We start from the raw sequence: 26,233 nt of genomic DNA on the forward strand, positions 1-26,233 counted from the left end.
GGACTGGCCAAGTGTTTGAAAGACAGCCTTAACCTAGCTAGGTGATGATTTTATTTGTGAGTTCATACCAATAAAGTGATTTTATTAAAAAACAAATTAAGAAATTTCCTAAAGAAAGTGGGTTGTACTTGTTAAGAGATCAAATACCCTGGTGACCAATGTTTATGTTTAATTATCAGGGTGGCATTGCTTGGAGTATATAATGTTTGGGCACATTCCCCTCCCCCCCAGAAGGGCATGTAATAATTTAATTAACAAAACAATACAAAACAAGCAAACATCAGCAAATACACTGAACAATTTAAAAATATTTTTGTGCCTCAAACCCCTAATTTCTCCAACAGAAATATTAAATTCAGAGGCACCCATGGAAACGTCTCAAAAACGGTTAAAGTCCAGGACTCCTTGTTGAAAAAGGCTGCGATGGAATCAGCAGCAGAGTACCTTTTGTTGGGTGGGTTTTGTTTTGACAGTTCTGGGTACTGAAACCAGGATCTTGCATATGCTGACGAAGGGTTATACCAGCAAGCCCAGGACTTAAATCTGGCTTTTAAATATTAAATTTTGGTTTATTCCAGGTGACCCAAATAACTACCTTTGTAGACAACTAGGCTGGCCTCAAACTCACACACACCTGCCTATCTCTGCATCCCAGTGTGTGAATGTGTGCCACCACACCCTGTGTCTAAGTGTTCTTGAAAAGCTCTTAGGTTAGCTCTGATGTCCTTCACGCCAATGCATTATTTCTAGTTTGAGTGGGCTGCCTGGGGTTGTTTGTCTCTGGGTGTGTTGAAAGCTTTTTTTTCCAGATTTCCTGGGAGTAGAGAAGGACTTGGCCTCTGGCTTTCTGAATTCCTGCATATCCTTTTTTTGCTTCTTCCCAGAGGTCCCAGGATCTGAGGCTTCTGGAGTCTCTAGCTGGTTGAGCCTTCCTTTTCTTACCCTGAGGTGTATTTGGATCAGATTTCGATTTTGGAGACTTTTTCCCTGTGACATTTTCTTGCATCATCACATTTTCTTTATCTCTAGTTTCTCCTGTTGTTACCAGTTGTGGAATTGTTTCTTCACACACCTCTGTAACTTTCAGCTCTGTGCTTGTCTTGTTGGTCTTTTTCTTCTGAGTTCCTGGGCCCCTTCGCTGGAGCACTAACTAACCTACCTTGAGTTAAAAGAGATGCGGCCTTCTTGGACTTCTTCCTTAACATTTTGCTTTCCTTCTTCAACTTTGCGTTTTCGTACTTCCTTCTTTTTTTTTTAGTTCTTGTTTTTTCACACTACGGAAGGAATCGTTTTCATCCTGAGATGTGACAAATGAGGAAAAGATAGGAAGAGAAACCGACTTCTCAGTTTTCGGGAACAAGAGTTTCACACTCTGCCATTTCTCCAGCAATTTTTCTGAAAGCGTTTCTGAGATAACCACGATTTTGTCAACGATGTGCTGAGTCTTCATTCCAGTGTGACCAATACAGACCTACTGCAAGAACCACGCTTAGAGATGTTTAAGACGGTCCCTGTGATCCCTCGATCAATCTCTTTGGACAGATTCTTTGCTAGAAGATTCACAGATACGGGAATGTTCTTCCTCTGATAGAAATGCCTTCCTATGTGTGTGGGCAAATGCCGTCAAATTCTTCCATCAGTAATAAAGACATCAAAGCTACCCAGGAGGCGGAGCTTGGCTTTATAGGCTTTATATTCTGTTTTTAAAGTTTTAGTAGGGATAATCTGAGAGATAGTGTTAACTCCATGTTTTTTCAAAAGTTTTTTATGGAAGCCTTCTCTTTGTTCAGGTGACTCGTATTCATCTTTAGTGAACAGACATACATCTGAGGATTCTGAGAGAATGCTATGAGGCAAAGACACTCTGACCCAAAGTTTTTTCTTTGGAATTTTCCATAACATTACCATTAAAAATAAATTTCCTCTCACATTCAACAGCAATTGATTATTGTTTTTTTTTTTCTAATCTGCTCTCTGTCCAGTTGTACAAGAGCGGTCGGGGCTGCTTGCACCTCAGTGGTGGTTGTCGCTGTAGCAGCTGAGGCACGAGGAGAGTCAGATGCTGAAACCTTCACGTCACCTCGTGTGGAAGTCAGGAGTCAGAGTGCCGGGCACATCTTTTTTTAAGGATGGTGTAATCACAACACACCCAGGAGCACATCGGCACAAGTCCTTGAAAAGGTCAGCACGATTAGCAGTTTTACTTTGGAGAGCAGCATCTAGGTAAAGCGTTGTCTTAAGTTTTGAACTTTATATACTTAATGAATATAAACACATTTAACATTTACAGTTAGCATCATGGCTACACAGAAGACTTTCTATTAACTCGGCTTCTATGTTTGAGGCAAAATTCTGTTCTCTCCTTGTACTATGTGTCTCTCAGGGATTGGTATCAGATCATCAGGTTTGACAGCAAGTGCCTTTATCCACTGAGCCAGGTCTTAAATAAGAGGACTTCCAAAATTACATTTTTTTTCATTTGAATGGTTCTGCTTACAAGTAGTAGAAATGTCAGAATATTTTGTGGCTTATTTTTTATGGTTTAAATAAAAATGCAAGACATATTGAACAAAACAGAGCACTTGTTTATATTAACTCTGCAAACTTTTGTATAATATTTGGGTGGAATTGAGATGTTCATGTGTACACATGTCACGGATACATAGGGTTTTAAATGAAATAGAATCCTCTTGAAAGAGTAGGTGTTTCTAAAGTGGTCATTTAAAAGACATTACCATAAACAGATATTTAAATGGACCTTGACTTTGTTAGAATTCAGTTTCCTGAGTCGTCAACAGCCTGACAAAATCAGCAGAAAATACAATTATCTTGATAAAACACATCTTGTCCCTTATCCTCATGGTTTTGCAAATGTGATTTATTATACAACAGCATTTTAATTTCTTTTAAAATATTATGTTTTTATTATTTTTTTCAGAATTTCATACATATATGCAATATATTTTGGTCATATTTGACCCTTACTCTGCTTCCAACTCCTTTCAGATGTACTCCACCACTCCATCCCCCAACGTTGTGTCTTGTTTTTTTTTTTTTAATTTTATTTTATGTGTATGAGTGTTTTGATCATATCTATGTCTGTGTATCACTTGCATGCTTGGTGCCCTTGGGGGGGGGAGGGTCAATAGATGATCCCCTAGAACTGGAGTTCTGGAGAGTTGTGAGCCACCTTGTGGGTGCTAGGAATTGAACGTTGGTCCTCTACAAGAAAAGTGCTCTTAGCTGCTGTGTTATCTCTCTAGCCCGTGTCTTATTTTTTAAAATAGCCTATCAAAATAATTTGTGATACCCATATGTTCTGGGTGTGCAGCCATCCATTGGAGCATGGTGGACCTCCTAGTTTCCACATCCTTCAAGAACTAACCTGTCCCCCTTAGAAGCCATCAATTGTCAGTAGCACCTCAAGGGTGGAAGTTTGTTGCTCCCTCAGAACAATATTTTTAATGAATATTTACTGCTCTGGACTCAAAGCTTAAATCAGTGCATTATATTTTGACTTTAGAAAATCTTTTCAGTAATTTTACATTCAGCACACCTTTTATAAAAATTTAAACTAGACAAAGTTTTTAAAAGTTTTTTAATGGCATGTAAAAATAGATTTTTCTCAACAAAATAGCTTAAATCGTTTCATATTTTCTGCTTATAGACTTGCATGTCTATTAGGTTTAACTATTAATCTTACTCATAACAGACTCCAGAACACTGTAATCTGTTCCTTATATACTAGCAATTTATAAACATGCATCTGTTGTAACCATAAATATATTGTAAAAGAGAATTGGTTTCAAATTATATTTATGATGAAATGAAACAGATTGCAATCACCTATCTGCATGGCTAAACTATATGGCCACTTTGGCAAGCCTCAATTGGGTAGTAGCAACTTGGTTTAGTCCCAAGTTCTACAGTTACCTCCAAAATGCCTGATTTTAATTAGGCACAGCTAAGAATAAAACCTGGGTAGTCATTTGGTTTTCCAAAGAGGCTGCAGCAGAAGAGAAAAGAAAAAGGAAAATAAACAGGTGGTCAGGCACTAGCCTCTATACATCAACGCTACCATTACATGCTCAAAAGGCATCCAAAAAATGGTCACACTTATAAAGCTATACTCACACATGCACATTTTAAATTAGACACACCAAGAGTTGAAAGGAGTAATTTGATCACCAGGCATTTAAAAATGCAAAAATAAAGTGTCCACAGCTTTGCTACTGAGTAGTCTGAGAGATTAACTTTTGAATTACAAACTCTCAAATAAAACAACCATATTAATTCAGATTGTTTTCTTAGATAGGTCATTTTAAAATTATAAAACACTAGTCAGCTAAAATGTTCCTTGCAGGAAAGAGAGTACCAAGTTAGTACACCCTGTGGTTACAGAAATTTGAACACAGATTTACTAAACATGCTTGTTTCTCTGTTATAATTTCTCCCTCTTTCAGCTACTTAGCAGCATAAATGTGCAGAATCTGAGTTTCCTGTTGTAGCAGCAGACATCTAAATAGTTCAACATAACTTTCAATTGTCTCAGAAGAGCCCCTCAAAGACAATGCATGTCAAACAATTGCTTGATTCTCAAATAGTTCAAAAGAACTTCTGATGAGATAAAGTAAAAATAAGTTCCCCATGTACCAATAGTGGAGAACTCACCACAGGTCAGACTTGAGAGACCAAGTCTGAGCACTTGTTTGTCTGCATCAATGAGGAGTGGGAAATGGCAGATGTTGACTGATATAGAAAGGAAAGAAAGAGGCCCTGGAATAAAAGCAATCCTAGCAGCTGCATGGGGGCTATTCATTCTTTCTATTTTGTTTGGAGCTGACCTGCTAAGAGTGGCTAATGCCTGCTCCTGTCTCGGCTCCAGGCAAAAAGCCCTGCTTTGGCAGGTCTACCAGGCTAGCCTTGGACACCCACACCAACATGCTGATCAAATAGACAAGGAATAGTGAGAGATAGGAGGTTGAGCCAATGTTCACTGGGAATTTTAACTAACTATATCTCAACTTAGGCATGGCTAAGATGAATATTTCAAAAAGTTCCACATACATGACTCCACTGACTGCTCTTTTATCTCCCCCAGGTTTCTTTAAATTGTCTAAAAGTGTACATCATCAGGCATGTGGAAGAGCTCTTGTGAATGCTTCTCCAAGTATGTATCTAGTCTGAGCCATGGGTATAGCCTTCTAGATTTCTAAGAATAGGAATAAATATTTCAAAAAACATCTTTATTAGAAGGTGTATCAAAATACTCAACCAGAGCTCCCAGGGTCTAAACCTTCAGCCTCGGAACACAAAGGGAGGGACTCACGGCTCCACCTGTATAGGTAGTTGAGGGTGGCCTTATCAGGCATCAGTGGAAGTGGAGGGCCTTGGTTCCTGAAAGTTTGGATTCCCTAGTGTTGAAGAATTCAAGAGCAGGGAGGTGGGAATGGGTGAATGGTGGGGGTATACTCTCATAGAAGTAGGAGGAGGGGGAATGGGATAAGGGGTTGGGGGGGAATGGGAGAGGGGATAACATTGAAAGATAAATAAGTAAAATATCCAATAATAAAAAAACAGACAATGGGTCTGGCAATTGTAGTCGAGCAGTCAAGAATTTTTTGTCAACAATTTATTACAGGAATTTTGTATAATCCTTAAGGTATTGTGGAAAAGGCCCGTGGAACTTCAAAAAGATTGGTGAGACATACTGTTGCTGAGACAAACAATGATGCCTCATTGGTCTCATAGGTCTATGAGCTTGTTGAGTGTCCTGGCAAGGGTGATTGGGGAGCTGTATTTGACATATGTTCCTGACCTACCTTTGCTTGACTATATCCCAGATGGGACAAGCTGCCTTGCTTCAAGTTTTTAGACCTTGTGCGATAGAGAATCAAAAAGAGAAATTATAATGTCTCTTGTATTCTTCTTAAAGGTGACCAGCTATTGGAGTCAATCATGTACTGGTCTAGAAATCAATTCAATATGGGAAATAACAGTCTACTTTTGGAAGACTGGATCTGGACTTTGTCAGAGACATATTTGGAAGTTAGTTGTAGCTTACTATGATGTTAAGATAGCAAGAGATAAAGTTGGGACAGGATCTGGATTTCAAACAAGGGTTAGTGCATGTTTTAAGGCTCTTTTAATTGTCAAGCTAAAATTGGCTTTGTCTCTTCTACAGCATTTATTGTAAGTTACATTGACTGTATAATTTCCAATTGTCTTAGTGTGTTAAACCTGGCATGTCTGTTATGGGGGTCTATCAACCAGCTTTTCTTTTATTGCCCTGAGTATTAGAAAACCTTGATTCACTGACAAAAGCTTGAAAGTGCTGTAAGAAGTGAGTTAGGCTTTAAGCAGAAGCAAGAGGGTAGCAGGCTTGATTATTGCTGGTATAACAGCTTTAAGTCCATTAATTGCTAGCACCACTGCTTCTGCAATAGCATTGACATAGGAGTTAAGATGACTATTTTTGTTAACTATCTAGCAAAAAAATGTTACTAATGTATTGAATATACCAAAGGATTTATATAGGTACCTGGAACAACAAATGATGCTCTATAACCCATTCAAATTATTTGAAGGAGGTTCAGGGTTCAAGAGTTGGGAGCTATCCCAAGTGTCATGACAAATATCATTGGAGTAGTGTTACTTTTGAAATTCACTGATTGTCATTATAATTAGAAAAAAGTTTTTTTTTTTTTTTTTTTTTTTTTTTTTTTTTTTTTTTTTTTTTTTTTTTTAGCCAGGGTTTCTCTGTGTAGCCCTGGCTGTCCTGGAACTCACTCTGTAGACCAGGCTGGCCTCGAACTCAGAAATCTGCCTGCCTCTGCCTCCCAAGTGCTGGGATTAAAGGTGTGCGCCACCACCACCCAGCCTAGAAAAAAGTTTAAAGACACCTGTAGGATATTTGGCATAATCCTAACACCTCTCTGGGTGTGTTAACTTTGCATAGTGAGATTATGAATTTAAAGAATGCTGCTCTGTTGAGCTTTGATGCTGTAGGTACTGCTGACAAAATTATCCATGGCCTGAGGTCAATATTTCCATTTTGGTCAAACCTCAGGAATGGCATATATAGCTTGATCAGGCTAGCCCTTCTTGTCCTGGGAATACTTTTACTCCTGCCCAACATGTTAAACTTTATCTTTAACAACATCAACATGTTGGCAGCCAAAGTACATGGCTTGAACCTGAAAATGAACCCCCAGACAGAGTTATTAAATTAACAGGCTGGCAAGCCAAGGACAGGTAAGATCCTGCACAGAGCCTTACCAACCTAAGACATAAGTGCATCGCTTTTGATAATGCATATTCCATGATGGGTAAGGAAGGCATTCTTGTCAGAATGACATAAGACAGGCTCAGTCTTGTTAACAAAATAAAAAAGGGAGAGAGGTGGAGAACATTTGGGACTGCCTGGCAAGAAGCTGACATGAGCCAAGGACAAGGAAATGGACTGCTTGACAGGAATATGACATTGGCCAAGGACAAGGAAGTGGGCTTCAAGCAGGAATCTGACATTAGACTAGAACAAAGAAGTAATTTCAGGTAGGAATTTAAATCTTAGGCTAGAATAAAGAAGTAATCTCAGGCAGGAATCTAAATATTAGGCTAGAACAAAGAAGTATTTTCAGACAGGAATCTAAATTTTAGGCTAGAACAAGGAAGTAGGCTTCAGACATGAAAACGACCTTGGGCTAGGACAGGGAAGTTGGCTCAGATACTTTGGTCATCCTGATAAGCCCTTAGAAACAGTGATCACGGGAGTGTTCACATAATTGGGTTTAATGCATTGCTTTTTCTTTGACTATTTGTGTTTATTGTATTGCTTGTTCCTTGACTATTTGCATCTATTGTATTGCTAGACCCTCAACCTAGAACTGACCTTAATACACACATGTAATCAAAATGGTATAAAAGCATAAAGGAAGAGGGGGTATAGGATGGGGGTTCTAGGGAGGGGAAATGGGGAAAGGGGATGACATCTGTATTGTAAATAAATAAAATATCCAATACAAAAACATCTTTATAATGTTTTTATCCCCAGACTTTCCTCTCAAGATTTCAGGCTTTTTTATTGTTTGCCTTAACTGTTGTCCCTGGCACCAGATGGCAGTGACTAATGTATTTACTTTTAATTATTTTCAACAACTGTCCCTTGTTTACTTGGTTAGTCATCTCAGAATCTGAGTTAGACTAAATAAGCGCTCTGAGTTGTTCTCTTAGGGAATTAATTACAAGTCATTGCACGTAAGGACCATTTTTGATCCCTCTGGTACTGAGGCCTTGTACCAGAATTTTGGGTTGCTCTGTTTGTGGTTTCTGCTGAACTAGATGAAAATGCTAGAAAGGTTCATGGTCCCAGTACAGCCGTTAATTATTATTACTAAGCAAAACTCCCTTTTCTGCAAGATTTGGCATCCATGGTTTAAGAAAAGTTGATCGTGGGAGTTTTGGTTATTTGCTCATTGATTTTTGGGGGGAGTCAAATGGAATTTTGCAGTTCCTGTTTGCATCAGTTCTGCAGATGTTGCCTTGCCCAAGTTCTTAGGTTTCATGGCCTTGACAATTTGGAAGACCACAGAATTTCCTTCACTGCTGTTTGTCTGATGTATTTCTTAATGGTAATACTGAGGCTCTTGACGTGAGAAGACCACAGAGGAAAAGTTCCATTCTTATTACACAATGTCATTGCTGTCTATTATCAACATGATTTATCAGTGTCAATGAAAAGGAGAGCAGAGTGTAGTACTTTAGGGGTTGGGGCTCTCAAGTCAAATATATCTGAATTCAATCCCTGGCACCTTTATCTGATTAAGTGAGTGGCAGACAATTTTAGAATGTCAGTTTCATTAACTATATAATAGGAATAATAGCAGTAACCACTTCAGAGAATTGAATGATGGAAATGTGTGTTAATTAATTAACATAACGTTCAGCACCTACTAAGAATAAGGATGTATGTTCCTGTGTGTGTAATCAAGAGAGTCTGCGCAGATAAAATTAAAAAAAACTTCAGAAATCATTTTCATTATAAGTACCACAAGCTGTGTGTTGTCGCACATGCCTTTAATTGCAGCACTAATGACACCATGGCAAGAGGATTGCCACAGCTTTGAGAGTCACCTGAGATACAGTGAAAGATCCTGTCTCAAATACACAGACACCACAATTTTACAGGAGTATTTGATGGAGAACCCAGATGGACATGTATTTGTTTGGTAGAACTTTTCACACGTAGGGCACTACCTCTGAGGACAGGCAGTTAGTGGGCTATCATGATGCCGGAGCTTTCAAGTTTATATTTGTCATCAGAGGATTCCTAGGAGAGAAGAAATGGTGTGGTTGTTAAAAGCATTACTGTGGAATCATAGAAGTCAAGAAGTCATTCCTGATTTTTTTTTCTCACAGGCTTTGTGACCATGAATAAAGTAACTTTAACCTCAAAGCTCAAGTTTCCTTATGTATAGAACAGACATGATAAATAGAGAATTGAATGAGACATCCCCTAGAGCTTTCCTTGTCACATAGTACTTGGTGGAATATCTGCTCTTTACTAACTATTGTTAGCTGGTCCAGAAATTCTCTGTGAAAGGCCTAGTTCTTTAAATCAGGGACAGTATTTTGTACCAAGAACTGCTGATAGAAAGCACCACCTTTGCAGTATGGAGGCTGCTTTCAGCTCCTCCCCCTTGCTAGTGGTCTCAGTTCCTGGCTCAGGACGGCTGTGGGCTGCCCTGGGGCAGGGTGCTTTTATGATATTCACAGCAGCTAAACATCTTTTTTTTCTTAAAAAAAAAAAAAAAAAAGACTTGAAGCATACAATCAGAAAGAAAATGGAAACCACATGGGAAATTTAGACCATTCCAATATGTTCTTAGTCTCCCATTCTACATATGAGTCAGGCCTCTTCTGCAGATGATGGCTGAGAATATCCTCTTAGAGTAATAAATCACGGGAACATTAGATTTGTCCTTGCAGCTGCACCAAGGCTAGTTAGAGGCCTATTCAAGAAAAGGGCTTATGTGGTGGGTTTTTTTCTCCTCTTCCTTTTAAAAAGCCACCTGTACCATTTTTGTCTTGGTTTCTTAAGTGGAAATGATTTTAAGATGTAATTTTCTTCCTCTACTTTATTTATAATGTACAAATAGTTCTTTGTTAATAGGGAAAGGGGGAACACCCATACAAATGCAATGCCAAACCTAATTAAGGCTTTTAAGAAAAAGTGCGTCTTTTTAACTTTCCAACTTCCTTTCTGAGTTAGTAATTTTAGGGGCTGGACAAGATGCAGGTGGAAGGAATTGCTTCATTGACAGCTGGCCCTGAATCTTTCACATTCCTGGAAGTGCACCAAGTTAAGGGCAGAGAACTCTCTGGGAGAACTGGGGCTAGTCTGGGAAGAGCACGTACTGTAATCTAATCCCTTTCCTGTTGGTTGGCAAAGTCTCAAAAGTTCTTTGAGGCAAGGAGAGATAGTTTTGAGGGAAAAATTGGAACCAGATTATCTAATCCAGATGTTGAAAACCACGTCTTGAGGAAGAAAAACGTATTATATACGAGGCCCCAAGGAGAAAAAAATGTTTTAAAAAATAAACCAGACCTTGAGGAGGGATCGTTATAATCATATCAGCTTTAGTTAGACTCATACAATGAAGTTAACTGTGCAGTTCGGTGACTATGAGGATTAGCTTCATAGGATGATTCAAACAATTCCAGAGGCTTCCCTCTGAACAGTGAAACCATCCTTAGCCAGAGGTCATAAAGTCCTGATAACCTCTTACCACTGGGTTTTTAACCCTCTTTTGGTCAAATATTTGCTCTTAAGTATGGGCAGAAACACTGAACTTTTCCTTTAGAAAATGAATGGACAGCTGCACACATAAATCAGCGTGCATTTCCATGAGATTCCCAGACAGCTGTGAACTGCCCTGTGGAGGCTTTAGATGGCGTTTCTCGAATCTGATTTGCAAAGGCCATATAAAAAGGACCTGATTCGCACATAGACTGTGGTTGAAATAATCTGAAAAGAAACTCCATCACACTTTATCCCCATAACATTAATATATTAAAAAATACTTATTAATGGGTTGCGTGTTTATATGTTTGTGTGTTCATACTACACACACGTAAACAAAATTTGTACATATTGAGACAGTATCCAAGTCTTAGTCAGGAAGTTGTCTACATTGTAGTTTGGTTTTCTTAAAAATCCCGATTATTTTATCTTTTACATTAAATGTATTGATTGATATTTTTACCTCCAAAATTCTACCTGTAGACTTTTTAAGATTCTGAGTATGGTGGGCACAGTAGTGCATACACTGGAGAGGCAGAGACAGGCGGATCTCTGTGAGTTTGAGGCCCAGCTTGTCTACAGAGTGAGTTCCAGGACAACCAGAGCTACATAGTGAGGCTTTGTCTTGAAGAAACAAAGAAAGATTCTGAATATGTGGCTATCAAATACTTCTTGAGTAAGGCCTTTAAAATCTGAGAAGTGGGGGACTGGAGGGATGGCTCCGTGGTTAAGAGCACTTACTAGTCTTGCAGAGGTCCCAGATTCAGCATCCACATGGTGGCTCATAACTATCTGTAACTCCCATTTCATCAGATTCCATGCCGTCTTCTGGCTTTCACATATGCACATACATGAAGGCAGACAACACACACACACACACACACACACACACACACACACACGAGTAAATCTAAAATAAGTTTTTAACCCCGAGAAGTGATCTTTAGTATTATTATCATGTTTATAAAGTGTTCCCCTCTATTCCTTGGGTCAAAAAGTGTGAGAAAGCAGGTTATCTCAACTGCTGTGGTCAATATGGAACAGTGGAGATTATTATTTTCTGCTTTTAATGTTTCACATGAGCTAAAAAGACAGACTTAACTTTCTCTATTTAGAAAACCATTAATTTATATTAATAGTACAAAAGGGACCCATTGGGATATTTAGAATCCATTCACGTAACCTGCTTTGACTATATTAACAACTCTATTCTGTTCTTGTTCTCCCTTTATCTTATGATAAAGAAACTCCATCACACTTTATCCCCATAACATTAATATATTAAAAATATACTTATTAATGGTTTGTGTGGGGCTATAAATTTATTATATTCACCATTTTTGTGATTTTTCTTAAACACTGAATTGTGACAAATGGGTATGTTGATTATTACTGTTAATGAATCACACATTGAGTGTCTTAGGACTTATTTGTGACTTATTATTTTCATAGCAACACATTTCAAGATTATATGTTTCAAGGTTAATATTTCTCAAGGTTGACTTCAGTACCCCTAATCTTGTGCACATCACAACTGAAAAAAATCCCCAAACCTTTGTACACAAATTAAAGACCATAGGAAGAGGAGCTGGGCCCTTCTTGCATTCCCATTGGTGGTGAGAATTTTGTGGTCATTCTGGAAATGATTTTGACAATATAGAGAGAAACAATTCAGTGGTTGCACTCATGCGTATTTATTTTAAAGAAATAAAAACTTAGGTTCTTACAAAAACCTATCCACGAATGTTTGCAGCAGCTTGATTCAAGGTGGCCCTAAACTGGAAACAACCAGATATCCTTCAATAATTAGATGATCAAACAATCTGATATATATATATATACATATATATACACACATATATATGTATATATATATATATATATATATATATATATATATATACACTCCAACACTAGCAAAATGGAAAATATTATTGATGAAGATAGCATGTTAGCTAGAACTAGAAGAATTATACTAAGTAAAAAAGGCAGTTTCCATAGGCTGATGATGATGTGATTCTAAAAGTATAATATCCTTGAAATGACTAAAGAAACAGAAGAGATTAGTGGTTTTCAGGAATGAAGGAGTTGGTGGAGATGAAGGTACATAGTGTGGCTATAAAAGGGCAACATGGATCTCCTTGGGATGGAACTGTTCTGCATCTTGACAGTAGTGATGTCAACATCTTGGTACTGAACTATTAAACTAGTTAACTCTTCACATTTCTGTGACCAAATTCCTGAAAAGAAACAGCTTAAGGAGAAAGGATTTCTTTTGGTTCACATCTTGAGAAGATTGTGTGCATCGTGGCAGGGAAGCCATGGTGGCAAGACCATGAAGCAGCTGGTTGAGTTGAGTTTGTAGACAGGAAGCAGAAATAGAACAGGATGTGAGGCCAAGAGAAGAAACCTTAAGGCCTGTCATCAGCAGGGAACCAAATGTTGAAACATGAGTCAATGGGACATTTTGTGTTCAAATCATAATAGCTATTTTTGGAGAAACTGGGGAAATGATACACAGTTTCTTATTGTATTATTCCTTATATCTATATGCAAATCTACACTCAATCTAAGGCTTTATTCTTTAAAAATTAAAAAAAATCTTAAAAAATAAAATCAAAGAAAATTTATTTTATGTATATGTCTACATAAAATATAACGAACATTTAAATTATAATATATATACACATATATGTTGTAATTTAATTATATATACATATGCTGAGACAAATAAGTATATGCGTGTGTGTGAAAATAACATGCATTCAGTGAAAAAATATATGATGTGTGTGTGTCTGTGTGTCTGTGGGCGTGTGTGTGTGCATGTTTGCAAGTGTCCTCTGTTATTCTCTTAATGAACCTTGGATCTCTCAATGAACCTTGCAATCACCACATTTTGGCTAGGCTGGCCAGTAAGCTTCAATGATCCTCCTGTCTCTGACCCAAGTTCCCTAGCACAGGCTCATATGGCCCCTGTGGCTTTTATGTGGGTGCTGTGGGTGTAGTCTCAGGTTATTCTGTTTGCATAGCAAGAGCTTTTACCTTACCACTGATCATCTGTCTCAAAAGTTTTATAGCATGGAACTTAAGGATCAAAACTCTAAAAAAATCTATAGAGGTGTGTGTGTGTGTGTACACTGCTCTTGTGCCAAGAGTCTATATACCAGTGGTTCTGTCTGACTACAGAAAACATATCTCCTGGCAGCATCCACATCTGATAATAATTGCCTTTCTACATCATGTGCCATAAATATTGTGGATGCCCAATGATGTTTGTTACAGGCATTTTTGCCAGTAGCTTACTCTGTGTTCTCTAAGTCATTTTGTCATTAATGTTGTGCTTGGTTTTACAGGCTTCTTGGCAATAAAGTGACTTGTACTTATTTTGCCAAGAGGCCTAATAACTTTGAATGATATCCTTCTAGCTTTAGTATCATTTCTGCCTGAGTCACAATATTCATCAGTTTCACATAGCAAAGAATTGCTTCATGCTTGCACTCAAAAAATGCTGTTGGTTTATTACAAGGGTAATTGCATTTTAGTTAATAATTATGTAAAAATCTTCATAACTTCATGCTACAATTTGATGCAGTTTACTACAAATGCCATGCTAGGCAACAAAGCACATGGGTAACAAGAATAATAAAATAAAAACACCAGATATTTATCTTTTTATTTTCATTTTCACTGCATGTGTGATATTCACACACGAGCGAGCGAGCGCGTGCGAGCGTGCGCGCGCACAGACACACACACACACACACACTTATTTGTCTCAGTACATGCTGATTCACTTTCTGTATTTTCCTTGGAGACATGGTCATTATTTATGCCAATGGTGTTTGCTGAGTTGTAGCATTTTAGTTTTGTTTGTTACTATTTTATAAGTTTAGGAGGCTGCATTTGAGTGGTTGACTAAGCAGGGAGATATAATAGTACACAATGCAAAAGCAAGCTTAATATAATAGTCACAACGTGCATGCATGAACACACAAATGGCAGAAATATGTTCCCAGAGGTGAGCTGTACTCTGATATAACCTTTAAGAATGTTAAGTATGTAAGGTAATTGCTATGAAAACTTATAATTAGCTTTACATTGCTTTCTTTCCTTTTTTCTTTTGATGGTACTGAGGATTGAACCCAAGGCCTCATGCATGCTAGAAAACTGCTTTACCACTGAGCTGTAGTCCCCAGTTCCTTAGCACTTCATTTCAAATACATGAAAAGTATATGAATAAATAATCACACTGCTGTTTCTCTTTCTACTTTCTCAATTTCTTGGGTGATAAGTGGCCCTCCATTCAGAATTCATATACTTCACTTTGACACACATTATCTAGGTAGGGAAATATGCTGTATATTATAAGGGAAGGTATATGCTAACTGTTGAATACACTTGTTAATACACCAAGGTTTGATTCAATTTAAGGTAGTTGGATTTGGTTGAATTTGACCATTGATTTCCTACTTTGAATAGGAAATTGTGACAAAACATCTACCTTTTACTAATAAGGAAGAGGGTATGGTATCTTTCACAGTAGAGTCACAGTAGGCACAAGCCTGTCTAGCTACAGTGTATATTTTCCAGTCTCTTTTGTAGAGTGGTATGTCCTTGTGGTGAATGAAATATGACCAAGAATGTTGGTTTTGTATTTCCTCTTGTTGCAGTCCTTTAATCTTTATGTAATGATCCTTTATGTATGCATTTTTCTCTTCTGGCTGGTTAGACATATGGGTATGCCAATAGCATAGCTTCATCTAGATAGGTGAGACCTTTGCTCTGGAAGAGAGAACAGAAATGAGATGGAATGAATCCCAGCTCCCAAATGACTGAATTCATGGAATAGGTGGTTTGTATATCCTGGACTCTCATGTAGAAAGAAATTTCTCTCGTATTGTTGGATCTTTATATCATAATGCCTTAGCTCTTTAACTCCAAACAAAGGGAAATTATGGATGTTTGAAAGCCCTGGTTGATACATTGTGGAAAAAAGGGGCTCTTGGTGGTATGGGGTAAATGGGGAGGAAAAGGGAGATAGAAGTTAGTGCAGTACTACTTGCTATGGTAGATGGGGCATAAGAGAGTGCCATTTGATTTCTAAGACTTATTTGCATAGCCAAGGCAGACAAGAAACAAAGAATAAGCTTAGTTATAGGTCATGCAGAAATGTAGTTTTTGTGTGAGAGAGAACAAACTGACTGGGGGAGTTGGTAGTACTCGGTCACCCAGTTCACTATTAGAAAGAAATGCCATCAAGGGAGAGTGGCATTCAGCCTATGGCATCTTCATGTCATCTGTTGCCAAGATCCTGGAGAGTAACAATTCTAAGGTCAATAATGTGTAAATGGGACTCATGTTACTTTTCTACTTCAGTCATGGCTAGTATCTTTTTTTTTAAATTTTTTTATTAGATCTTTCATTTACACTTCAGATACCATCCCCTTTCCCCATTCCCCCCTTTAGAAAACCCCTATCCCATGCCCCCTTTTCCTTTTTGCATTTATACATTTTTTAAAATAATATTAATCATAGGCTTTATAAGTTTGGAATTGTTCAATCAGAGGTGTAACCCACTGACCAACCTAGATATAACAACTATCTTTGACTGGTGGAGATATATGAACATCTGCCTCCCTGTCTCCCCTCTCTTTCTCTCTTTCATCACCTAGCTTCTCCTCTCCTTCTTCTTCTCCTCTTCTTACTCCTTTTCTTCCTCTCAGTACTCCTCCTACCTTAGCTCCTCCTACACATCACCCTTCCTGTTAAAATGAAACTTTTCTCTCGAAATACAACTAGAGCATAATTATGCATGGCTAGTATCTTAACTGTGGTGGGACTGAGCCTTTGGGTTGAGCTCTAATAGTGACTTTAACTGTGAAGAGTTAGAACTAGAAGAAATCAGAGAGCAATCTCATTCGTTTTATAATTCCATCTTTTGCTGGTATAATACCTAACCCACTGCCAAGGCACATTTGTGTAAACTAGAAAACTGCTCCTTTTGAAACTAATCTTAAACCAACTGGGTAAAACTTCCTCTATGCTACCTAGCTCACATGGTACCAGAAGGTGCTATGTAAATTGTTGACAGAGAGAAGATATTAATGGTTTTACCCAGTAGTGGATCTTGGATCTTGGAGTAATAAACTGCCAGGCAAGATATGTCCACTGGTTCAGTAGTGGTATGAAAGTTTTGGTGTAACTAACTGGTTTTTTTTAATTATTATTATTGAATTTGAGTCCTACTCCACAAGAGGGAATTTCATTCCTGGTATTGTAATGATGGTCAGAGTCCATGGTTGAAAAGGTTATAGACCCTACAGTTGAACATGCTATTGTTATTTTGCTAACTGGTTGTGTTGACAAATTGCCTTCTAAATATTTATGCTTATACCCATAGACCTGTGCTACTTTCTCAACCTTGAGTAGAGAAAATTATTCTTTCATTGGCAGTCAGTGGAGAGTTGCATAACACATTAAACTACTGAAAACAAGAGACTGAGTACTAATCCCTAAATGGGACATCTATATTAACAACCTCACTCCAAGGCTCAGAAATTATTGTAGAAGAGGAGGTAGAACAAATGTAAAAGGGATATATGTAAGATTCTTTCTTCTGTGTACAATGCAAGGGTATAACCCTCATGAACTCATTGTAGCTATGGGTTACCTCCACAAGACCTGTACAAGATTAAGCCAAGCAAATACTGGCAAAGATGGGATAGATGATCTCCAGGCTCTGCCCCTTCCTTATTAAAGAGCTATTGGCAGAGGATAGTTGCTGAAGAAGGCGGAAATATTCTTTTTTGAGGATGTGGCTACTGGTAGGTTTCCCATCTTCTAGTCAGTGACCCCATACCCAAGCACACATGGGCATCACTAATTGGAATTAGTGGGTTATAAAAGAAGACAAAGTTTAGAGAGAGGGTTGTTGTGAGGATATAGGAAGAAATATAGGAAGACGTTGGGGAGAAATGGAGATAAAGATATAATCATACTTCATCATATACATGCATGAAATTCTCAAAAAATAAATAGAAATGCTTTTTTTTTTCTAGACCCATGGCCTGTCAAACATACATGGAACTAATTAGAAAAGAAAACGTGGCTTCATTAGTGTCATGTAGAGCAGATTCAGCTATCACTCATTATCATCATGGGACATCTTTGTGCAGTGATCAGTATGCACAATTTTACATGGTTGCCCCAGAGACTATCAGAGGTATAATGAAAGTACAGTGTGATGTTGGAGAGTGATGAGAAACCATTAAAATGTGATGTACTGGCCAGAGATTGGCCAGAGATGTTTACAGGGAGGATAGAAGTAAACGACTTTGGAGAAGCAAAAAGTGCTTATTTTAAAAAGTGGTAATTTTAAAAGTATCATTTCTAATTTTTCTCCTCTTCTTCCTCCTCCTCCTCTTCTTTCTCTCTTATTTCTTCCTTCTCCTTTCTTCAATTTTTTGAGATAGTATTATTATGTACTCCAAAAGGGATCCATGATCCTCTTGTCCCAGCTTCCCAAGATTGGGATCACAGGCACACACCACTATGCTGAATTTGGTTCTGATTTTTATCTATGCTCTAAGGCTCAGATCTAGATTTAACTCACCAACAATTCTTCTGCCACCTTTGTATCTTGGCTTGGCTTATTTTCATTTTTGGATGATGACTTTATTTCTGAACCCTCTTCTTTCTTTTTATGTTGCCTCTCTATGTACAGGAATTTTTCTTTGAGTTTTTTTGGGGAAGGGGGCAGTATGGGAAGGCAGTACTTGGGATTGAATGTAGGGCTTCACATGCTGGAAAAGAGCTCTGCAACTCAGCTACTTCCTCAGTCCCTATGCCCACAGCCGTTTATTACATGTTTAAAAATAAGTAAAAATAAGATTTATTTTATACATGTGAGTACACTGTAGCTGTCTTCAGATACACCAGAAGAGAGCATATGGATCCCATTACAGATGTTTGTGAGCCACCATGTGGTTCAACTCAGAACCTCTGGAAGAGCAGTGAGTGTTCTTAACTGCTGAGCCATCTTGCTACTGCCCTGCCCCATGTTTATTACACTCATGTGGCTTTGAAAAACATATTTTGCCTGTTTGCACATGAGTGAGTCGACTCATGTCACAGTGCACGAGTAGAAGTCAGAGGACCATTTGCTGTAGTCAGTTCCCTACTTTCACCATGTGAGTCTGAGGACTGAATTAAATAAGGTCAACAAGTCTCTAGGATGGCTGCCTTTACCCACTGAGCCATCTTGCCAGGACCTTCCACTTATGTGTTTACACAACAGTCTTTACTTACTGGAGTCTGTAACAGACTGTGGTTTTTATTCTTTTTAAGTGGCACAAAGATCTACAAATATTTGCAGAATAAACAAATGGGTATGCCCCAAATATAACTGAGTGATCAGGAGCTTGGAAAACTGTTCTCTCATTCAAAAATAAATGTTTTTTTTTATTTTTTTAAAAAATTTTTTATTTTTTCCCCATTCCCCCCCCTTAGAAAACCCCTATCCCATGCCCCCTTTTCCTTTCAAAATTAAATGTTAATTTCCATTTAGGAAACTTCTACCAGCGTCATAAAAACAGGATATGGGAGTCACTTATGACTGATCAACAAATTATATTCCCTGTTAAGATAGGCTTGAAGAAGTTCTTGCCATAGAAAGAACACTGGGTACATTGACTTGCTCTTAACTAGTTCCGCTAAGTAGCCATGTGACTGAGCAAGTTGAATCATGTCTCTGGCTAGCTTTAGTTTCCTAACTTGCAAAATGAAGAGATGGCATTGCACATCTACAATGTTATAAAGCAGCATGATAAATGATTTAGTAACTAGACTGAACTGTAAATATATATTAATATCTATGAACTACCTAAGTCCTTTGTCAGCCCAAAGCAATTGTTCTTTGATGGTGAAATGCCCACAAGGTGTTAAATGTATCTGATGGATAATAAACAGCTGTAGGCAACATCTGGGGAGTGTTATAAATATCTCTCAATCTGTTTACTTACTTTTACTTTTCTGTAGTTAATGGTCTGCCGCCACCTTCTCCCTCCATTTCTCTCCATTTCTCTCTGTTCATTCATTCTAGTTAGGCTGCCAGGTTTGTCCAATAAAACTCCACTCTGAGTCTTTCATATTTACTTCCATCCTTCCTAGGTGATAAAGAGGCAGGTCAAGGCAATAGAATGTACAAGGACAGGAATAGCCTTACTCTCTCAGTTATGTTCCCCATTTGTAATACCTGGCAGCTTGTTAGCAACTCAGACTCTGTCCTCCATCTCAAACTTACTGAATCAGAATGTACACTTTAGCAAGATCCTAGCATGATTGTGTGTATGTGAAATGGGAGAAGCCCTGCTAACTGCCTCTTCCATCTGCTCAGCAGCTGGAAAGGCATGGGAGTTGTCTTAAATATGAACTCTTCATTTTGTCCCTGCATCATAGGGACTGCAGAAATTTCAGTGGTTTTGTAGGGTAGTGCATATTCAATAGCTGGTAGTGATAAATTTTCCCTCTGGGCCATGTGCTGAAATGATGTCTGAAATCAGATACATGTAATGTGATGAAGACACTACGTCCCAGCAGGGCTGGACCCAAGTTAAGGTATCATTTCTGTCTGGTTAGGATCTCTGTGCTTGGAGAAAAGTCCCTATGGGTTCTACTTCTTTGTTTAGAAGGTCCCATTCCTTTTCATGTCAGATGTGGATGTTTTTCCCTAGGCAAAGCGAGTATCTGGGAAGGTGTATTCAGGTGTACAACATACACCTGAATGTTTCTCTTTTCCCAGACTCTGTGTTTCCAGTAGGCCTTCTCTTTGCAAACTCCTTTTAAAAGCATTTCAGTCTGGATAACATACTCCACCTCTAGAATAAGATCAGGGATTCCAGACTTCCATCTCCAACCTGAAATCCCTCAGGTTTCTAGATCTCTTCTACAGCCCTTCCTGTTACTAAAAATCTGTCTCCTTCAGGAATCCTACTTCCAGTTTGATCTTAGGTGGACAATGTATTAAGCTACTCTGAGGATGGCTTGTATCTGAGTAATAGCCAGATGATATACAGACACTAAAGTAATCTGGGGATGTCCCTGAAATCACAATAAGAATAAAATGAAGGAAAAGAGAGAAGAGAAGAAATAAGCATTGTACAGTACCCAGGGGTCTGAGAAGACAGGGCCAGTGACTGGAAGTGTGGAACAAGAAATCCTCTAGGTTTTTTTCGCCATTATTTTTATTACATATTTTTTAATTTATATCTCAAACGTTACTCCCTTTCCTGGTTTCCCCTCTGGAACCCCCTATCTCCTCCCCTCCCCTGCTTCTATGAGGGTGCTCCTCCACCCACTCCCCCACTCACCGCCACTTCACTGCCTTGGCATTCCCCTACACTGGGGCATCGAGCCTTCACAGGACCAAGTGCCTCTCCTCCCATTGATGCCAGATAAGGCCATCCTCAGCTACATATGCAGCTGGAACCATGGGTCCCTCCATGTGTACTCTTTGGTTGGTGGTTTAGTGCCTGGGAGCTCTGGGGGGTCTGGTTGGTTCATATTGTTGTAAAATCCTCTAGTTTTAAGGATAATTGTGTGGTTGGCCTTAGCTCTGAAAATCTGATATGAGCAGGGATCCAGAAAATAGGGAGAGTCTTGCCTGGGTACCACTAATTGTTAAGAGACCAGCACTGGACAGAGGTTCTAAGGCCAGAGAAGAACAAGGAGCTGGAATGAATTGGGGCCTATAGGTAGAGTTGGTGGCTCTGGGCATGAAGGCTAGGATCTCATGCTGGAGTAACACAATCTGTTATATTCATTTGAGTTATGGATTGGGATATCATAGAGTGGAGTTATGTGGGCTTTGAAACTGAATGCCTGGAGTTCTATTCCTGACTTTACCACTTAATAGAGGTATGATACTGGATAAAACTGTCCTCTCTGTCCCTTATAGGAGGGATGCTGTGAGGCTCACAGGAAGGCTCATACTTCCTTTCAGTACAGCACCACCTTGGGATGTCCTGTATTTCCTCCTGTTGTTCTTCAAACATCTTTCTGGTCACTGGGACATGTTCCTTCTATGAAGCATTCTTTCTGGGAAACTCCTTATCCTTTAGGCCTCAGTACAGATATCAGTTCTCATGAGGTTCCTTTTGAAAGCTTCCTAGGACTGTGAAAGGTACCTTTCCTTTGTGCTTTCTACTTCTACATTGTGTACCAAAGTTGCTCATTGTGTGTGTGTGTATGTGTGTGTATGTGTGTGTATATGTGTGTGTGTATATGTGTGTGTCTTCTATTAGTTGTTCAGCCTCATCCTTTAGTAACTGCACTTTCCCCTCACTTCTGTGTCAGCTAGACTGACACAATAGAAATGTATTGCTGGGCAGTGGTGGTGCACACCTTTAATCCCAGCCCTTGGGAGGCAGAGGCAGGCAGATTTCTGAGTTTGAGGCCAGCCTGGTCTACAGAGTGAGTTCCAGAACAGCCAGGGCTACACAGAGAAACCCTGTCTCAAAAAACCAAAAAAACAAACAAACAAACAAAAAAAAACAAAAAAAAAATAAAAGAAAAGAAAAGAATGTATTGAATGCCTATTGATCAAATGAGTGAATGGTGAAAGACTTCAGACATAGCTTTCCCAGGGGAGCCATAGCTAGACAGGATCTTTCTTTTTATAAGTTGTTTTTTTATTAAAATAAGGAGAAATAAATTTCTCTATGCCATGTTTGTAAACATGTATCTTGCTCTTATTTGTCCCCCTCTCATTCCCCCTTCCCTTCTTATTGGTACCAACTTTTGTCTTAGTCTGGGTTTTATTGCTGTGAAGACACACCATGACTATGGCAACTCTTATAAAAGAAGATATTTAATTGAGGCTGGCTTACAGTCTATTATCATCACGGCAGGAAGCATGGCAGCATGCAGGCAGACATGGTGCTGGAGAAGAAGCTTGGGAGTCCTACATCTGGATCTGCAGGCAACAGGAAGTGAGCTGAGATACAGTGAGACCTCAAAGCCCACCCCAAGTGACTCACTTCCTCCAACGAGGGAGCACCTATTTTAACAAGGCCACATCGTCTAATAGTGTGCTCCCTACAGACCTATGGGGGCCATTTTTATTCAAATCACCATACCTTCTCCTCTTGAATAGTCTTTCCTTCTGTTTTCATGGCATATCTTCCATTATTCTCTCCTTAATCCCTTCCTTCAGACCTTTCCCCTCCTCATATCCACCACCCCCCCCCACACACACACAACATGCACAGGCACACTCATACATAAGTCTAAATTTAAATCTACATTCTGCATCTGAGAAAACATGCAATATTGACATTTCTGCATCTAGACAGATTTTTTTTTCCTTTTGCTTGCCCTTTCCTTCCTTCCTTCCATGCTTTTTCTGCCCTCGCTTCCTTTTCCCCCTCCCTTCTTCCTTCCTTCCCTTCCTTTCTTTTAAAGTAAGGTCTCATCCTATAACCCAGGTTGTTCTGTAATTGACTGTGTAGTCCAAACTGGCCTGAAATTTACAAACGATCTTCCTGCTTCAGCTCCCCCAAGTAACAGATGGGGGCCACCAAGCCTGGCCAGACAGAATTTTTCTGTTGAAACTTGAATTATGGGCATCTGATAATTAAGAGAGCCAAATGCCTTGTGCAGGCAGGGAGAGTAAAAAAACAAGCTCACTACCTAGCTGGACTTTTGTGCCATGTAGGTCACAGTGTGATTGGGAAGAACAGCTTTCCAATTGAGGCTGCCCCATACATTCTGCAAGCTGCTATGGCAGCTACCATCTTTTGTAGTCTAGTTTGTGTATTACTGCTTGGAGGCTAGTAAACAAAAAACAGCCCAGTATTCTTCAAATCTTTCTCTCTGTATGTCCCTGCTTGTGACATGGACATATGTCTTACTTCACGAAAGATGCCGATTTCCTGACTCTTCAAGAACTCCCACTTTCATTTAGGTTAATGGGCCTCTCAGAATGTCTCTATGGACAAAATGCTAGCTCATGTGAGTGAAACTACAGAGCTGGGAGAGGGGCTTGCAAGCTGTTAGGCCCAAAGAGATGGGAAGAGATGCCACAGGGGAGCAGATGGATAATAATCTCCATCTATCTTCCTTCTCAACTCTGCTGACTCCATGAGAAATGATCATAGAGTAGCTTCAGACAGGGACATTTTGCACACTGCTCTATTTATGAAGATTCCATTTTGTGGGGAAAATAATGGACAAGTAAGTCCAGGTGATGGTGGCATCTGCTTTTAATTCTAGGACTCCTGAGTGCAGAGGCAGGCAGATCTCTGAGTTCGAGGCCAGCCTGGTCTACAGAGTGAGTTCCAGGACAGTCAAGGCTAGCTACACAAAGAAACTCTGTTTCAAAAGAGAGAAAACAATCAAACAAAAATTAGACAGGTAACCTAGGGCAGATGAGAATTGCAGTCAGGGAGATGGGGGCTACAGGCAGCATAGACAAACTAGCAGTAACCGGAACATGGTTGCAGGTTTGGAACACTGGTGGAAGGCCTGGCAAGTCTGCCTGTTACTTGACAATGTGAAGAAATTATATTATAGACTGCAAAAACTCTTATTTCTCACCCCATTATCAAAAGCAAGTTATTTCTCACCCCATTATCAAAAGCAAGTTAGAGTCCCATTTCTGTTAGGTGGTCTCCGGGAAGGTTTTTTGAAATTTACTAATTGGCCACATTTAGCAACTGAAAGTACAGACTGGCTGGTTAAATTTGAATTTCAAATCACAATAGTTTTTGCTTTTTGAATGTGTATGTTCCAAATATTGTTTTCTGTGGTTTATCTGGCAACCCCATTCCCAGGTCATTATCACACGAAGCACCATGTGGTTAGGCTGGTTAATAAGGAAAAATGTTTAGGGAGCAGTTAGCAGCTAGAGTTAGTTCATCTTCCCTAGCACTGCAGGAAGCTCTGAGAGGCCTGAAGAGCCCTAATGAGCTGTGTATGTTTGTGTGTTGTGTGTGCTTGTGTGCATGTGTAGAAGGTGGGAGTGGAGTCTGTGTTTGTGTGTGTGTGTGTAAAAGGTGGGGGTGGAGAGAGAGTGTGTGTGTATGTGAGTGTGTAGGTGGCAGGGATAGAGAATGTATGCTTGTGTGTGTGTGTGTGTGTGTGTGTGTGTGTGTGTGTGTGTGTAGGAGGTAGAGGTGGAGAGTTGCCTTTAATGAGCTCCTACCAATGGTGTATATAAAGATGGCTTTGGACGACGGAGCAGTTGGTTTTCAGCAGCCCTGTCCCCCACTTCTCTCTCCTTTTCTTTTGGATGCTTTGAAAACCCCATTGATTTCTTCTCCTCTAACCCTCTTTTTACCAACAGCCAACCCAAATCTGTCAAGGCTCTTGAAACCTTCGGCTTCAAGTCAACTTATCCCAATAAACAGAAGCTGCAGGATTCAAAAGAAGCCACTAGAAGTGCAATATTCTGTAGGACAAAGAGCAAAAAAGAGGCTTACTTAGAGGTCCAATGCCTATTCACCAGGAAACAAAGAACCTATATAGAGGAATCTCAGAGGACCACCAGGGCCTCACTAGGCTATTTAAATAAGAGAAACAGTGCACATTCAAATGAAAGACAAATAGAACTGGAAGTGGCACAAGCAATTGGCCAAAGGGCTTTTGGGCCAGTGTGCTGAAGGGAGGGGCTGTTGGAAGCCTCACAGATGTCCTACAGCCTCTGTTGGAAATGGAATGACCCTCCCCCTGCTTGTTCTTTGGCTGGGAGGGCTTACTGCTAATCCTAGTTGTTTATGGCACAATAAAGGCAGTTTTGCCCACTTGGGACTGAAGACTGAGAAGAACATAGACTACCTTCAGTGCCCTCAGAGTTCTTTCCCTTAGTTCTTGTACTTAGGAAACGGTTCGAAAGGTACAGACTTGTGGGTGGTTTTCTGGGATTGTTAAATGAAAGAGGTGGGATGGGGACATTTTCTTCCTGTGTTCTGCTCTCAGGTTGTTGTGGAGGTCAGTGATTCTGAGACTGAAGATTGGCTTGACAGAGCATATACATGGAATAGACAAGGCATGAGGAGAGGCCAGCACTCACCAGTGCTGTCAGATCAGGACGCCCTGACATGTACTTAGCCACCTACAGTTAGGGCTGATGGCATTTGGGCAGCAAGTTATAAAGTGGTTTACCATGTACCTATCAAACAAGGCCTGTGGTCTGATGTCAACCCTGGGTCAGCTCCCACTAAGACACTGCATTGGCTGCTTCTTTTTCTTGGGAGGACAACTACAAGTTTTGAGGTGGGTCTTTCTCAGCTTAAAAGAGTGGTGCATCAGAAAGGGGATGACATCTGTATTGTCAATAAATAAAATATCCAATAATAAATAAATAAATAATTAAAAAACCCCAAACTCAAAAATAATCTTACTGCATCCATCATATTTCACAGTAACTCTACCTAG

The 26,233-nt window shown here is 39.4% G+C and overlaps 1 pseudogene; it reads right to left on the reverse strand.

Moving 5' to 3' along the window:
* Window positions 1-746: 746 nt before the first annotated feature.
* LOC117695109 (ribosomal L1 domain-containing protein 1-like) lies at window positions 747-2,099 on the reverse strand (annotated as a pseudogene).
* Window positions 2,100-26,233: the final 24,134 nt, after the last annotated feature.

Source organism: Arvicanthis niloticus, chromosome X (genome assembly GCF_011762505.2).
Source record: "Arvicanthis niloticus isolate mArvNil1 chromosome X, mArvNil1.pat.X, whole genome shotgun sequence".
Lineage (NCBI taxonomy): Eukaryota > Metazoa > Chordata > Mammalia > Rodentia > Muridae > Arvicanthis > Arvicanthis niloticus.